This window comes from Lagopus muta, chromosome 14, assembly GCF_023343835.1.
Source record: "Lagopus muta isolate bLagMut1 chromosome 14, bLagMut1 primary, whole genome shotgun sequence".
In the NCBI taxonomy this organism is placed as follows: Eukaryota; Metazoa; Chordata; class Aves; order Galliformes; family Phasianidae; genus Lagopus; species Lagopus muta.
The window spans coordinates 10,720,390-10,736,506 of NC_064446.1; the positions used below are offsets into that span (position 1 = coordinate 10,720,390).

Consider the following 16,117-nt stretch of genomic DNA (forward strand, 5'->3'; position numbering starts at 1 on the left):
TAACTAAATAAATATGCAAGAGTGAAAAAGTTTTTAAAAGAGACTCACTGTACGATTACTAGCTGTTGGTACTTGATGTAAAATATCTAACTTACAAAAGCACTCTGGCATGTTTTTGGACAAGCCTTATCAATAGCTCTAATGAGAAATGACTAACAAAGGACTTTTTGTGCAAATGAGATGGTTGCAGACAGAAGGGAATTTATTCTGAAGGAAGAAGAATGAAGCCTAGTGTTCTCACTCACTGGCCCTTCACCTAGAGTTGTTTTACTGTTGTTTGTGTGTATCTTAAGTACTGCGATGAACAGCATACGCTATTGCAAGAATGCCTTTTTCCTCTGACTTCTGTTCCCCATAACCAAGCACCACTGTCATTATCAGATGGCAAAAGCAAACTAATGATAAAATCCTAAATCCGTTTTCTTAAATAGTCTTTCAGAAAGCCTGCCTGTCATGTAAGTCAAAGGTGGGGACATATCACCAGGACACGTCTAGTTTCCAAAACCAAAGTAAAATGCAGCTATACATAATCTCATCACTTAATTGAAATTTACAAATGCAGAAGTCTGTTCTCACTTTTTGAAAAGCCTGTTTGAGATAAGGTTAGAATAAAGCTAAGACTGATGTAGCATCGAGTGCTGGGGAGTGACGTTTTGTTCATCTGAAGGTAAGGAGACTGAAGTCAACTCAGTGTTGAAGTGCTGTTTGTAACAGGCATAAGCTTGCCCTGAATCCAGGCAGTGCTGTTAAAACCTTTCCCCACATTGCAGCCAAGGGCCTGTGATAATTTACCCCATACACTGCAAAAGCCCAGAAGAAACACTATGTTGACCATTTTGACTTGAAGCAGATTAACATCCACTGAAAGAGTCCCATAAACTTCACTGGCATTGGATCAGGTCCCTTAAAATCTCGCCCTCTCGCAGTCAGAATGAAGTGCTGTAACACAGGATACATAAGGTCACCAACAATTTATTAAAAGGTAAACATGTAAGAACGGCCAGGGTTCTCCTTTACTATCATGTCTCCTCACAAGGGCTAAAATCATTTGACAAGGGGAACTCCGTTACGTACAGCGATGGCTGTACAGCAACTGGAAAAGAACAGCTGTAGGAAGCAGGGCTGCCTTAAGTTACGCCTGCCCGTTGTACTACAGAAGCTACATGCTCCACACACAGTCTGTTCATCTAAGGATGTTTTCCCAGTGTGGCACAGCTGAAGCTCCTGCACTGGCCATCAAATCCATCCATGCATTCACTACCCCGCTCCAGGCCTTGCTCTCACTGGAAGAGCCTTTCTCTGCTGCATGCAACAGCCAGGCCAGATGACATCATGCGACCTGCCCTCACTCAGCTTTCAGTGACAAAATGACCTCAGTGGTCTGCAAGGAAGCAGAATCCTTTCAGTTGGAGGAGTAATGAATGGCACTATCACATTATCGAGCTGCTTCCACTTTCATTTCTGTGGGAAAAAGAAATAAGAACTCTGCTAAATCCACACTCAAAGGGATGTGAAACCAATTAGTAGCCTGGCTCAGCACCCGTAAAGTTGCTGTCTACACCATGAAATGTTATAAAACAAAACACAAAAGAAAAATCAAATCAATAAGGAACAGTCCATGCCAAGCAATAAGCCTGCAGGTGCTTGCAAGGTGCAAATTCAATATGAATAGTGGCACTTTTAGAAAACTAGCTATGACTGAGATGAAACCAAGCAGAACAGAAATTCAGGAGCAAGTGAGGATGCATTTTCAAAGTATGTCAGGATTTATTCTGTTCCTAAAATAACCCGACAGTTAATCCACCCTGCTGGCAGGTGCACGAGAGTAGGTGATTCCTTGCAACTATTCTCATTATACTTCTTCCCAGATGGGGATAGCAGTAAAGTGAGCAGGGGCAGAAGATGGAGATGGAAGCCCATTTGCCTAACTTTCAATGTAACTGATCATGCAAAAACAGCGGGCCACTCAAGCAGAATTTCTTGAGTGAGGATGACATGTAGCATTGGTTCAAGTGCCTCTGCATGCACCATCTTCTGCAATGCACCTTTAGGAATTAAGGGTACATCATCTGTGGAAAGGTGGGATGATGGAGGCTTTGGTGCATGTGCACAACAACTTTGTCTCAAGTGGGAAATGAGTTGATCTGGCTCAAGAACAGAAAGAACTTCTAATTTTGAGTTCAATATGTTGCTTCTTATGAACATCACACCCTCCACATCCCCTAGAATTCAGCCCTCTGCTAAAGAAGTTCTAAAGGGAAAAAAACAGTAGCAGCTTTTCTGAATTAAAATACTTCAGTTGCAATCAATTTCCATTTAGAATACTTGAAACAAAATGCTAAAAAATAGAAGTCACCTCAAAAATAGTATGTACTTTTGTGCCCCATTAAGTCAGTTTTAACACCATTGGAATTCCTCCAGCCTGTTTTTCTTCCCAAAACAAAGCTGCTCTGCTTTCAGAAGGTGCAGCAGCACCAATACACACAGAACCTGACATCAGTGCAATATGGCTTCTTCAGTTCTTCTCCAGCCAGCTCCAGTAATCCACAGCAGGATGAGCTGGTCACATCTGTCAACCTCCTCCAACAATGTGGATGCTGGGACAAATTGTTTGCTTGGGTTTTTTTCCCCCCTATGCAGTGAATAATCCCTACAAAGTGTTACCATCCCAAGTCCATCGATACCATCCACCAACCCTGGAGGGAGGAGGAATACAGAATAAGGCTGCTTTGTATTTTCTGATAAGGAAAAAAAGCAACCATGTTATAAAAACACAAAACACAAAAGCACTTCAGAGTGACTGTAGAGCAGATTGTGCTGCACATTCCCAAGCACTGGATTCCTGGAGGTAGGAAATTTAATCCATATTTATTTAATTATTTTAATTTAAAAAACCAAGCAATGACCTCAGAGTTATGTGTTTATTATCAGCTCCAATGCACTTGTCACAGCTGTGGCTGAAAGGGAAGCCAGGGGAGGATTTGAAAATAAGAAGAATCCAAGAAATTTCTCCATTTCAAATGTCATTGTTTTTTTCTTCCTAATTAGAATACAGTTTGCCTTTCAGATGCCAAAGTTTCTGCATTAGTGGCTTTTAGCATGATGTCATTTTCCTGTCTATATGACCACAGCGCAGCCCTACCTCAAGTGTTTGCTAACAACAGAAAAATAACTGTGGAAACCTGTGTGCAATTCTGCAACATCTGAATTAGTGCCACATCGCTAGCAGTCCCAGCTCAGGAGCAGACAGGCAGGACTGCTACAAGGGGATGTGTGCATTCGCTCTGATACTCTCCAGAATGTGAGGCCCTGCCAAAAGTACCCAGCAAGTTCTTCTCAGAGACTTACACAGTTACCTGCTTCAGCTACCCATGTTTTATGTGCACATGTGAAATGGAGGTAGTTTGTCTTTTAAAACAAAACAAGCAGAAAAGAATTAGTAGACCAGATTTATTCCACTTACAACTACATTATGTTATTCCAGAGCCAAATTTCATCCATATGTGAATTGCAGCCTTTCAGTGACTTTAAGTACAAGCAATTTCTGGTTTGCTATCTCCCTCTCCCTCTTTCCAGTTGCCAAGCAAATAAAACCACTGGTAGTTGATATTTGTATTAGAACTAGCATTGCTGAAGTTTTAAAGATCTAACTCAATTTCTTCAGGACAGTTCTTCAAACTATTTAAGAATGGTTCTCATTCCTTCAAGTCTCACTCAGAGCTTTGACTCAGAAGGAGAGTGTGAACACTAAACTAGAATGAAAGCACAAACAATAACAGAAGTTAAAAGGCAATTTTGCTTCAATAGCAAGCCAGCAGCTGTTCAGCCTTCTTGTAAACTGCATGTGGATAACGTGGGTTTGGGTTACAGGTTACAGATAGCTTTGCTTTTTATCTGTGTCAGCAACTGGCTTGGCAGCAGCAGGTTTTTTAATGCTCAGTTTTCTTATGAAAATATTTCAATGAACTTGGTTTGCCTTCTGATTTTTGGATCATCCACTATCATATGTGCTTAACAAAATTCCACCAGCCATCTCTGCTGATCCTGAGAACAACTCAATCCTCTTCTGCCATGTTCAAAGCTATACTGGAAAAGCCACATGGGGAGGTGCCCAGGGACGCTGCAGCCTGCCCAAGCAATACCCAATGGGTGGAAATTGTGTCATCTCCACTCAGCACTGAACCCAATGCACATCAGGTGCAAAAAGAGGCAGGTAAGGTTACAAGAAACCACAGGCTCCCACTCTGCTCTTTCCCAGAAGTCAAGGCACACACGCACACTTTATGTGTAACACTTCAATTATTATTTGACAAGCATCCCCAAAAGCCATCTTGCTGACCCTCCCTCAAGTCTCTGTGCCAAACTCATTCATACCAGAGTGATAATAGCTGACAGGAATCAGTTTGGTTTGGCTGAAAAGGCAGCATCTTAAGGAGAAAAAAAAAAATTGGTTTCAGAGGCCCACCCAAAAAATGCAAAGGCTGGACTCCATCTGAGAGCACAACTTGGCCTCCTGTCTCCACTCCCACAAAAAAAGCTTGTAAATGTTATGCTCTTTGGGCTGTATTTTTTTTTCCCCCTGCATTAAAAACTGAGTGAATTTAGTGCTTATAAAACCAAGGGGCTGATAGCAACTGGCTAGAACCAGATGTTAGGAAGACTGGAGCATATCATACAAACAGATCGTGCACACATAACTCAGAAGTATGTAGCTGCATTACTTATTCTCAGTCAAGTTACCAAACAGATTGATTTCTGAGGCAACATAAAAACATTATGCTCAAATCTCAAGGTTTAGGAAGAAAAAGGAGTAGGGGGGGAAGCTCAAGATATCTGTAAGTATCCAAAACTATCTGCTGGGAAAGAAGAAATCTATTCCCCGTCCCCCATCCTTTGCAGTTCGATCTTTCCATGCCACCCCAACCAGAGTGCATGGAGCACTGAGAAGGGACACAAATGCAGCTGCTCAGCCCTGTGGGAGAACAGCACACTTCTCAGCACAAGGGACAAAATGACCTCCAGGGACACCCAGTCCCACATCCTCCTAACAAGAAACCATATGGAATACTTCAGCTACCACCATTCAGCTTGCACACAGATTCAAACACCTTTAGGAGAAATTGTGCCAGGAACAGGTGTCTGAAGAGCAGGTATCTCTTCTGACAGGACAAACAAGGCAATGGATGCCATCTGCCTGGAAGACCTATGGAAAGACAGCCTTGTCTATCTGGCTCTCAAGGAATTTGAGCTCTTTGTTTTGATGGGTTGAAGGTGTTTTTCCAAACAAAAACTGAATTGCACCGACTTAAAGTGTTTCAGTTTATATCTGTTTCTCCTTGAGATTTTTGTTAAAAAAATTAAGCAACCTGAAGTCTCCTTCTGCCTAGATTCCACATCTCCTGCTCCATTTAGTGTAATCCCTACAGGTCTCACATAAACACCATGGCACCCCAAAGCTCAGTTTGGGGCTCTCAGGCTCCTCCTAACACCTTCATCCTTCCACAGCATTTCAGTGGGGTCTCATAGTTCACTGACAATAAAGGAAGCCTTCTCAAGCCTTTGCCCACCTTGCAGCCAGCCTTGCTGTGAGTCCCTACTGACCAGCAAATGACAGCACAAAGCCCAACACAGCCACAACTCAGCTTGCTACAGCTGCAGCTAATTTTCTCCTACACCTCCTTTCACAGACTTCAATTTGGAGTGCCCACATGCTCCAACTGAGCCCTTTGCACCCCACAGGCCCTGCACCACATCACAGGTGCACCAGCAGCAGTGCACTATCTACCATTAGTATAATGCAATTACGTGCCAGCAACACCTGAAGTCCTGGGCAGGGCAGGGATTCAATAGCAGACATCTGCTCAGGAAATCCTACATCTGTAATAATAATAACTGTGGTAACTTCAACCAGGAGAATTATTTTCCAGCTAGATCCAACAATCATTCCAGTCTGTAGGCAAGAGATCAACAAAACCTAGGACTTCATAACATAGCAGCAGTGGGTTGTCAGCAGGCACATCCCTCTTTCAGGTCCACATTCAGGACACCACAACAGCCTTTTGTTTTCAGGCCACAAACCCATGCCACAAGGACTGCACTCATGTTCACTTTTACACACAGTCCACTCTCACCTTATGTGCTCTGTCTGAATTGTGGAAAGACAGGCTTCTTCAGTTGCCTATCCAGCACATAACTAGGATCCTGATCACAGGTTATTACGTAGAGCCTAGAAGAGAGAAGATGGGAAGTTAACAGTAGCACTGAACACTGTGGTGGCGGAGGCAATTTTAACGCAGTGACTCAAACTCAGAAAGCAGAAAAGTTGCAATGTATTAAACTGTGAAGAGTTTACAAGATCTGAACATCTAAAATACAGCTCTGAGAAATTACTCCTTAAAGCAGGCAAGCAAGAGCATCACCGACAGAACCAGGGAATATTACTTTCATGGGAAACACTCTGTGGGTGTGTTATAAGCTCTGCTCCTTGGCCTGTCACCACATTAGTTCTTATATTTCTCTTTTCTCATACTGAAGCACTGTCCTGTGATAGAGTAGAAATGCATTTACAGCTGAAATTACAAAAGTGGCCCATTATGTTCTTTAAGGTAGTAAAAAGGCTGCAGTTTGTCACAGCTGTCTGGAGCCCAGGACGCCTACACTTGGCAGAGCCGTGATCCTTCTCCCTCTCCCCCCCTCAGGCTGAATTTGTGTATGTGTGCACACAGATTAAGGCTATGTACAAACAGCTCTTTAACGCGTTCTAAGACAAAAATAAAATGGCGCTCCAGTGAGGCAAGAGGTCAGATCATTCCTGAGCACTTATTTCAGAGTGGCTCCCATTCAGTTCCCGCTTCCTGGCTTCCCACAGCAGTTACACCTATCTCCCAGGGCAAGGGGCTGCAATAGGTCACCTCAGAGGCTTTTTTCCAGAGGCACAAAGTCTCAGCACAGCCATCAAGAAAGCTGCAAAGACATGGGAGAAGGGCAACTGACCTTTAGGATAGGGCTAACCATTACAGCCTAGCTCAGAAGCCCAGCCCCACATTACTCCAAGACAACCCCTTCCCATTGAAACTTCCCAAACCCAATACAGAAATGTGCCAGCCCCTCACCTCTTCTGCAGTTCCACTGTTGGAAAAGGAATTTAATAACAGGTAGCATATTGTACACTCCTGCACCTAAGCAGAAGCAGGACCTCACAACCAGAAAACCACCTCCAGCAACACATCCTAACTGCCAGCTCACCTTCTGCTCCTCCCCCCAAGCCTTTATATGGTCAGGTTGCTCAGCTGCCAGTTTGATTGGGTCCTTGGCAACCAAAATGAGGAAGCCCAGCCCGGGCCCCACTCACTCCAATCATTTTAATTGTGCCCTCCATTCCCCCCAGGTGTGTTGAGGTTCTTTCTGGGTGTTGGTGCAGAGGGCTGGTGGCAGGCTGTATGAAACAAGCTATGTTGTGGCAGTTCTGGAGCTTCTGCTTCACACCTTTCTTCATAAAAGGGGCTGCAGGAGGCTCAGGTTACAGCCTGGTGCAGCTCCTGCAGTTAACACGCCAGCATCCCTCTTTCAAAATGGGTTTCTGAAGGGCAGATCTCAGGTCTGAGCAGGGGTTCAGCTGGCCAGGCATTTACCAGCAAGTAAATGCAGCGTGTAAGGTCCTACCAGCCCTTCTTCTGCAGCTGAGCCCTTGCACCGACCCTGAAAGTGCTGAGAAGGATTTGCAGGGGTGGGGGAAATCCTAATCCAATCACTGCAAATTACAGCCTGTGAGAAGGTTTGGCTTAGGTTTGAGTTTCAGGGTGATACAGTATTAAATCATCCGCATCCCGTTAATGCTTTCTGAGCTAGGTGGGAAGACAAAGCAGTTGAGGCAGGCGCAGTGGGTTACATTAGAGGATGGAAAGGCAATGCTAAGGGTAGCGCTGCTGGTGTGCGCACAACTGAAGTGCTCTTTACAGAGGAGCTAGGCTACCTCAATTGGACCTGCACCAATGAGCCAAACATCCTTTTTGTTTTGAGTTGGTTTCTGTGTTTTCTTTTTTCAGCCTGTGAAAGAACTGAGGGTCTCATCCAGTGGCCAATAAAGTAGAATCATCAGCCACTGTGCATGGAGTAGCTTGTCACACATAGGCTGAAAGGGAAAATAAATAGAGTGAATTCTTCAGAGCAGAGGGAGTTTCCTTTCTCTGTTAGTCCTGCATAGGCCTCAAGATGGAAATCTATTCTCAATTGAGGCCTTTGGGTGCTTGTCTAGTATAAATATTTACTAATAACGTAGAGAGTGAGAGCAGGAGAATAGTCATTTTTCTCAGTGGCTCAGGGTTAAGTACAGGGCAATGGCATCTTAAATCCAGATGTTCTCCTTTTGGGATTTGCCCACAAGGCTTATTCTCATGAGATTTCTCTGGCATTTTGATTTGGATAGTAGCAAGCACTTTTAGCCCAATGATATCATGAGCAGATGACTCAAAATGTTCAAGGATTTTCTTTGTAAATTCCAGCAGTTTATTTTATGACTAACAGGAGGAAGAAAGTTTTGCAGATTTCATCTTCTCATCCTTCTATATTCCTATTTCCAATTAGTTTTAAAGACACCAAATTTGGTGTTCTAGCAGAAGACTTATTTAAATGTATATTTCACATACAAAGGAAAATACTGAGCTCGCATGTGGGAGCTGTTTCTGAGTTACTGGTAGAACTCATCCTGATGAAGAGACAGAAACAACGCAGGTGCCCTTTTGGGACAATAAAGTGGAATAAAAAATAGAAAACCCTTTCCCGTTGCAATTTTTAACAACACTTAATGACATTTTATCACCTTTCTTGAAAAGAATGCCTCAATAGTTCAAAAGTCTTATACCTTTGGTCACAATATGCAGAGTGCCCAGACCTTACAGAAAATGCCCTGAGTGCAGCAGCACGGAACTGTGCAGGAAGATGCACACCATTTACCAGCCCTACATGCACAAGTGAGCTGCATATTTAAAGACTGAGCAAATGTTAGGCAGCAGAACCAGAGCGAATAAATGCAGGAAATTCATTGGAGGTGAAACTGGTCTGACTTGGCCAATACCGTTTCACAACATCATCAATCCAAGGCTTGCACAGGGGTGATTTTTCACTCCCGTCCAATTCACTAAGGAGTTGCACGCTACTTTGGTGGATTTTCTGCACAATTACAGATTATTGCTATGGTAACAGATGCATCACATGACAACTTTGTTACCTCAGAGACAAGAAACAGCTGCTTAAAGAAACAGGCATCCACCAGGAATGGGGATATTTATTTCTTTTTTTTTTTTTTCCATTGGCTTCATATTGTTTTAAAAGGCCTTGCTGATTTTCTCATGGATGCGGCTCCCCTCACTTTGATAGTTAAAAATATTTCAGTGCATCAACTGAAAGTTATTTTCTCCCAGATCATATTTTCCCCTCTTGCAGCATACGTTTGAAAGAAAAAAAAACTGAAAAAAAGAGTTCTTGTAATTTGGGAGAGAAGCAAAGTGTTTTTTTTTCTCCCTCATCAGCAGCTCTTTCTAGTGCTGCCGTTTTGTTGTTATTAAGTTAAAGAGTATTGAAACGTTGCTAATGATATTATTGGAGAGAAATTCCAGATCCCTGCTGCAGGTTCCTCTGGAGCACCAGCCACACATGAACATGCCAATGAGAACCAAGGTGTGCCATACTCTTGAGTCATTTGGTAATTTTTCTTAGTTCAGAGGTGTCAGTTGTTGCTACTGCCATTTGTAGGCAATTTTAAATTAAAAACAAACAAACAACAACAACACTCTTTTAAAAAGCTCACTTAGTAAAGTAGCCAGTTTGGGTTTTTAATTCCAGCTACCAATGTATTCTCATTTTTTCTGTACATAAGGTATAATAAAAATCATCTTTTTACCCCTGTTTTACGACCCGTTCTCCTATTCAATATCCTCTGTTCACCTCCCTGCCTCCAGTGCCCATCCCACGCAGCTCTGGGGCTGCCCCCAGTCCCTGTGCTCCCTGCTGCCAGCAGCCAGCAGTGTTAATTAAGGAGCTCCTGGGCTGGTGCTCAGACAGCCAGACCACTTCAGCCCACAGTGAACGTCTGATTAATTAAAGGCTTATAATTAACCTTCATGGCTGGAATTTCCCAAAGACTTGAACGGGAGGTTGGAACCAAATCACTTTTGTACCTCACTAGGAATCACCCTAAGCATGAGCAATGCAAAATGTTTCTTTTTCTTGAGTTTGTAGGTGTTTTTTGAGGCTCACAGGGAGAGCTGGGAAGTACTTCACATGCAGAAAGCAGCTCTGTGCCCCCCTGTGCTATCACCACCCCTGCACCAAGGTAGGCATCGCCCAGTAGTTACTCCAGATTTACCCCAGCATAAAACAGAGCAAGAGTCTGGCCTGCAGTTTTCATGCCAATGGCCTCAGTAACGAGGGCTAAGGAAAAAGAAATACATCAGACACGTGAGAGAAAAACAGATATTTTTCTTTAACCATTTTTTGTAGTTCCTTTCAGGAATCAGATTTTCTTTTTTGCAAATGTTAACTGGTAAGCTACTTCTGCATTGGGCATTTTTGTTAACGAGGCCAGTGCCTTAATGTGTTTTTCTCCAGTTAAGTATTTCTGGTAAATGAGATTCTGTTGTACAGCTTAATTTAGCACTGTTATTTTTGTTGTTGTTTTTACTTGACCGCATGGAGCTCAGCGATTTGTAACATAGGCCCTCAGCCTATTTTTAAATTTCATGTTGCCCTTTTTCAGTCCTTTTTTTTTTTTTCAGAAGCCTGAGAATGAAAGGACCAAACAATGTTGCTTCATCATTGGGAGCCTTTGTTTCATGAGTGCACAGGGTCACCAGTGACATGAATTTGTTCAGCACTCAGCACAGGTTCTGCTGAAGAGATCATCATAGTTTAGTAGCAAAGACACCCAGTCTTTTAATTTCTGGCTCACGTTAGCGCTGAATGGAAGATGTTCTGTGCTTATCCTATGGTAAACTCCAAGCTGAGGAAGTACTGGCAAAAGGCTTCCAGGCAGAGCGTGGGGATGCCTTCGACAGCTGCACTCATTGAAAGAATAGGGGGAAAATTACCTTCAAGTGAATCTCAGCCAACCATCACTAGGGGTCCTGCAGACCAAGTACATATCTTCTAATGGCACTGATTTCTCAGTTTCACCTCCTGTCCGCTCAATATCATGGTTTTACTCCTGTTTTTAATGAACTAAACTGTCACAAAGTCACAAAGATGGTATTATAGATTGGAGTTACTGGCAAACAGACTTTTTTATGTGCCCTACACTGATAGTCACTGACCTTTAACCTTCAGATCAAGGCATATTAAACTGGCTTTGAAAAACTCAGTGAGATCTTCCCCAGGTGCCACCTTGGGTTTTTTCTACCTTGTTTCCCTTTTTCCCTGTATTTCTGGAGGCCAACAAACAATTTGTTTTCCATTTGGTCACAAAGAAATAGGGATGTGGTGAGTGGAGAGGGGGATGCACTTACTCCCTCAGCAAAGTAAAAGCAAAAACATCAGCTGATTGAAATGCCCCAAACTTAAACAGGGCATTAGGCAGAATTAACAGACTAGACCTCTAAGCCATCAGAAATTCCCGGTTGAATAAAAGATTGATTTCAAAGACTCAAAGATACCTCAGGGCCAGCATTTCCAAAGAAGACAGGAGCTGATTGGAGCTGAAGCATTCCTCTTGTTCAGTGCATTTGAGTGAGCACTTTAAGTCTCCAAAGATTGAACTATAAAGAGAAATTAGTTTATTAATAATTCACAGGCTCCAAGAAGAAAAAATGTCAAAAGCATATGCTCACGAACAAAGCTGATTTTATTTTCCCTGTTTAGAATTGAGCAACATGTAGAAAAGTGGAGAGTGTCAAGCTCAAAAATTTAATTCAGGGGTTTTTCTTTTCCTTCCCTTTAACCCAGCAAGCATAATTCTGCCTTCCTCGTGAGTGCTGAAAGTTCTTCAAATCCCAAATGGTTTATGTGAAACATTAAAAGCACACTATCATCTTCAGCTCTTTAATAGTTTAGGACATTTTCATGGCATAGTTATTATCCAATAGCTCTTAATTACAGCTTGTACATTTCAAGACAACACATTCACAGTCCGCAATAACAGAGGTGGCAGACTCCCGTCCCAGGGACGTGGTTAAGCACATGCTTGCTTTATGCACAGGAAGTATCTCACTGAATCTGGCCCTGCCTCACCCCACTTCTCCAAGGGTAAGATATCTGCAAAAATGAACTTAATATCAAACTGTGGTGTTGTAGTTCCTTCACTTGGGCATTATGATTCTGATGGATCCATATAATTTTGGTGATTACTTGATTAGAGAATGCTAGTTAAATAAAGAACACTTTATTAAAGAACATTCTTATTGAAATTCAATGAAAGACTACAAGAAGGTTGTGAATTTAAGATGAAAAGTCTTCTGTTGTCTAGTGGAGAAATTACAAATAGAGTGCAGTCATTTCTGAAATTTTAATCTCCATATCTTCAACCAAATATTGGTTCTTCTTGTAAGGGTCCATGTTTCCCTCTACTGGAGAGCAAAAATAAAATAAAATAAAATGAAAAAAAAAATGCACTGATGTGGAATTTATGTGGAAGTTTCAATTTTTCACTGAAGAAAAGCAAAATGAAATAGTTTTAAGACACAGCCTTTCTTTCAAAAATTTTCATGGGGAATGTTTACTTCTTTCCTGTAGTTCTTCAGGAGCTGATGGCGCTGCCAGTTTGCAGTTCCCACTTCCGTATCTCATTGCGCTCTTGCAGTACTCTGCAAGGTCAGTAGCTCTCAGACCAACACTGGGCTACTGAAATTGCAGGTGAAAGAAGCCAAAAGGCTCCTGCACCCTTACTTCACCGTGTAGGTCAGTGTATGGCAGTAAAGACCATATATGAGCCATAAACTAAAGATCACACATAAACCCAACACGCAAGTATGAAGATGTCTATCAATTTTGGAATTGGTATTATATGAAAGATGCAGGCAGGCACAGAGGCATTTGCTCCAGATCTCTGGGGAAGACAATTGCAAAGAGATCACTTCCTTTCTCTTAACTTCATCACACTATCACAGATTGGACCATTATGGGATGTAATTAGCCTCAGTTTGATCCAAATAACACACTTGCAAATCAGGAGAATAATTAAATTTAGGATGCGGCTGTTGGGGAATCTTCTCCAGCTAAGCGTCAGTAGGTGAGAATGGGCCTGATACTCACTGCCAGCCCCTGCCCTGGCTTCAAGGGCAGGGTAAGAATATGGAAGAGACCCCCCAGGCCAAAACAAAACAGCATATTGTGTCCTCTACATTGTGGATAGCTCTGACATGGTGTCACTTCTTCTTCAGAGAAAAAACGTTATAAAACTGGGGCAAATGTACACTCTGGAAGGGAATGCTTCTCCCTGCTCTTTGCCAGAGATGTCTGCTCCCCAGAAGAGCCAAGCAATTGCTTACTACCACTGAGCCTTTTTTATTTTTCATTATCTCAGAAAAAAAAGTCTCAGCCCATGAGCCAATCTCAGCAAAGCAAAACCAGATTATGAGTTAGCATTACATTATTAATGTGTCAGTCCCATCCGTTTCTCAGTTTCCATTATATTGAATCAGAGTATTACTGCTGTTGGAAGGAATCTGGTGATAAAGAAAGCCACCTCCCAACAACCGATGAAAATGATAAAAGTAAAAGAAGAGGCGAATCATCATCATCCCAAAGAAAATCCATTGCCACCGGGGCCCTGAGGCAGCTGTGATTCCCGTGGGACTCAGCTGTGACTCAGAGCATGGGCTGCAGCTGATGCTCTCCCCCCGAATCACGCTCACAGCCAACAAACTATTGCTCTCTAAAAATGTGAATTTTTTCCCCTGCAGATAATTATTTGTTTATTTCACCTCCGAATGAACCAAAGCAGAACTTGTTCCAGAGCAGCACTAGAAGAATGCATAAAGTTCAGATGAACTCTTTGTGAGATCTTTCCTTTCTTCTTCTCTCTGAGCAGAACGCTCAGCTGGCAGACGGAGATCACGGTCCTTTCTGCAGGTTCCTCCCAAGATGCAGAGTTTGTGGTGCTTGCTCTCTAGTGCATGAAGGCAAGACAAATAAAGTTTGGTTTCTCTCAGCTCTTTGTGGTTGTTCCCTAATAATCTGCACTGTTCGAGCAAAGGGTGGTGAGCCCTTCGCTGCTATGGTAGGTGAACTGCAAGAAGTAGAGGTTCAAATTCTGGAGTTAGGATTTCATTCTCTCCCAGGCTGATTTCCTCTTGGCACCAACCAGAGCCCTTGAAATCCAGGGAAGTTTTGCCTGACTAAGTAATGAGTAATGATTCCAGGAATCAACATTTGGAGATAATACCAAATTGAGTATCTTTTCTAAATTAGCTTTCCTCCTAAGGTCATCTCTGCAACACTCAAGGCACGATGTGTTATTTTCAAAATGAGTCAGTCTCTGTCTGTAAAGCCAATGCAAGAATTAATGTTCATTTTTCCAATAGAAAACATAAGATTTGAGACTATTAAGCAGCACTTGTCCATACACCCACTGCATGGCTGCGCTCCTGGGGAGTGGCTGTCCAGAGTACAGCAGTAATAACCCAGTGCAGGCAGCAAAATCAATCCCCACATGTTTCAGAGGGACCCTTCCAAAGCTCTCCGGCATGTGACAGAGGGCTGCTAATGAGAGGGAGAGATCATATTCATTGCATGAGTGACAGGTGAAAGGGAAGATTAACGTTAGCATACACCTGCTCTTTGGTGCCCCAATTAAGACCTCCTACTGTCAGCAGTAACACAAGATGCAAATCAGCCGATGCCCTTCCCCCTCCTCCAGGAAAGCTGTGGCAGGATTTGGAATAAACTACAAGGAGAAAAGAAACACAAGAGCTCAAATGTCCTCCTTGCCCTGTGAATTGTTTGCTCGCTTACTACTTTTTTCCCTTCTTTGTCTTTCTTTTGCCGCCCCTCACTTTTTTCTTCGTGACTCAACAGCCTCATCTCGAGAGGGAATATGACCTGTTTCAGCAAGGGATGCCTGCCCTGGGGACAACCCTGGGGACAGACTGAAAAGCCGTGATTTGAATTGACAATATTTATCCCTGCTTTAAATTCATTTGAATGAACCTTGTTCAAGCCACAGGCAATAAATAGAGGAAATGGGTGGAAATATCACAGAAGGAGTTATGTGAAATGAAGGAGGAGGGAGTTGTTCATCAGTTTATCCTGCACTAGGTCTAGGGAAATGCTTCTGTGGCAATATTTTAATGCACCATTGGCAATCTGTGCTGGAATATTGCAAATCCATGAGTAGCTCTTCTGAGTGCTTCTCCAATATGTCCATACTATCCTTTATTGTCTCCTCCTACTGTCCAATATTAATCAAATATTGCTTATCTGGTGAAACTGCTAAGGTATTGCAGACTTCTGCTCAAAAGATATTGTACCAATTGTACTTTCAGCTTTCTTGTATCTGTTGTATTGGGAGAACAGGCTAGAAAATGCCAATTCCTTCCAAGGAAATTTTTTTTAATTACTTTCTTTTTAAGAACAAATTTGCATCCATCACTCCCTGGGGGAAAAACAATAAATGGATTTTTCAGTAAGTTACAATTCAAGCTAACAGTAAACATTTGGGTAGGTCTTCCAGCACCCTTGCCTCCCTTCTCTGCCACCCAATGGGCAGAGGCAGATAGCCAGAGCACTCGGCCTTCCTGTCCTTCTCCCAGCCTGCTGGCTGTTGGAAAACTTGCATCTATTTGTTTTTTTTCTTTCTTTTTTTTTTTTTTGCCTTCAGGCAGAAAATAAAATTGGCCAAAATCTTCCCATCAGGAAGCCAGGAAGTCCTGTTTAAGTTTTCCCAGGGGGCTGCTCAGCAAAGTCAGAATTTTCCCGCAGAATATTTCGTCTTTGCGTAAAGACAAATTTTTATTAGGTCAATTTCTTTATAGAAAACAGCTAGAAAGCCCCATTTCAGGGCTTCACTGGCAAGCAGTGAACTGCCCCCTTTCACAACCCTAGGCTTCTTTCTCCTTCAGCAAACTGTTAGCTTTTGACAGTGCAATTAAAAATACCTCAAACCCCTTAGTTTGTTGGCCTATTGCACTTT

The 16,117-nt window shown here is 42.6% G+C and overlaps 2 long non-coding RNA genes across 2 annotated transcripts in view; both read right to left on the minus strand.

The window, feature by feature from the left end:
- Nucleotides 1-993: 993 nt before the first annotated feature.
- On the minus strand, nt 994-7,251 carry LOC125700336 (uncharacterized). The gene is made up of 3 exons (XR_007379861.1): nt 7,113-7,251; nt 6,132-6,226; nt 994-1,461 (listed from the first exon to the last, which is right to left on the minus strand). It is a non-coding gene; the product is annotated as an uncharacterized LOC125700336 (long non-coding RNA).
- A 4,393-nt stretch (nt 7,252-11,644) lies between these two features.
- The window catches only part of LOC125700339 (uncharacterized), a 187,093-nt gene continuing 182,620 nt past the window's right edge, over nt 11,645-16,117 (minus strand). Inside the window, exon 4 of the long non-coding RNA XR_007379864.1 lies at nt 11,645-11,747. This is a non-coding gene — a long non-coding RNA (uncharacterized LOC125700339). The remainder of the gene's footprint in view (nt 11,748-16,117) is intronic.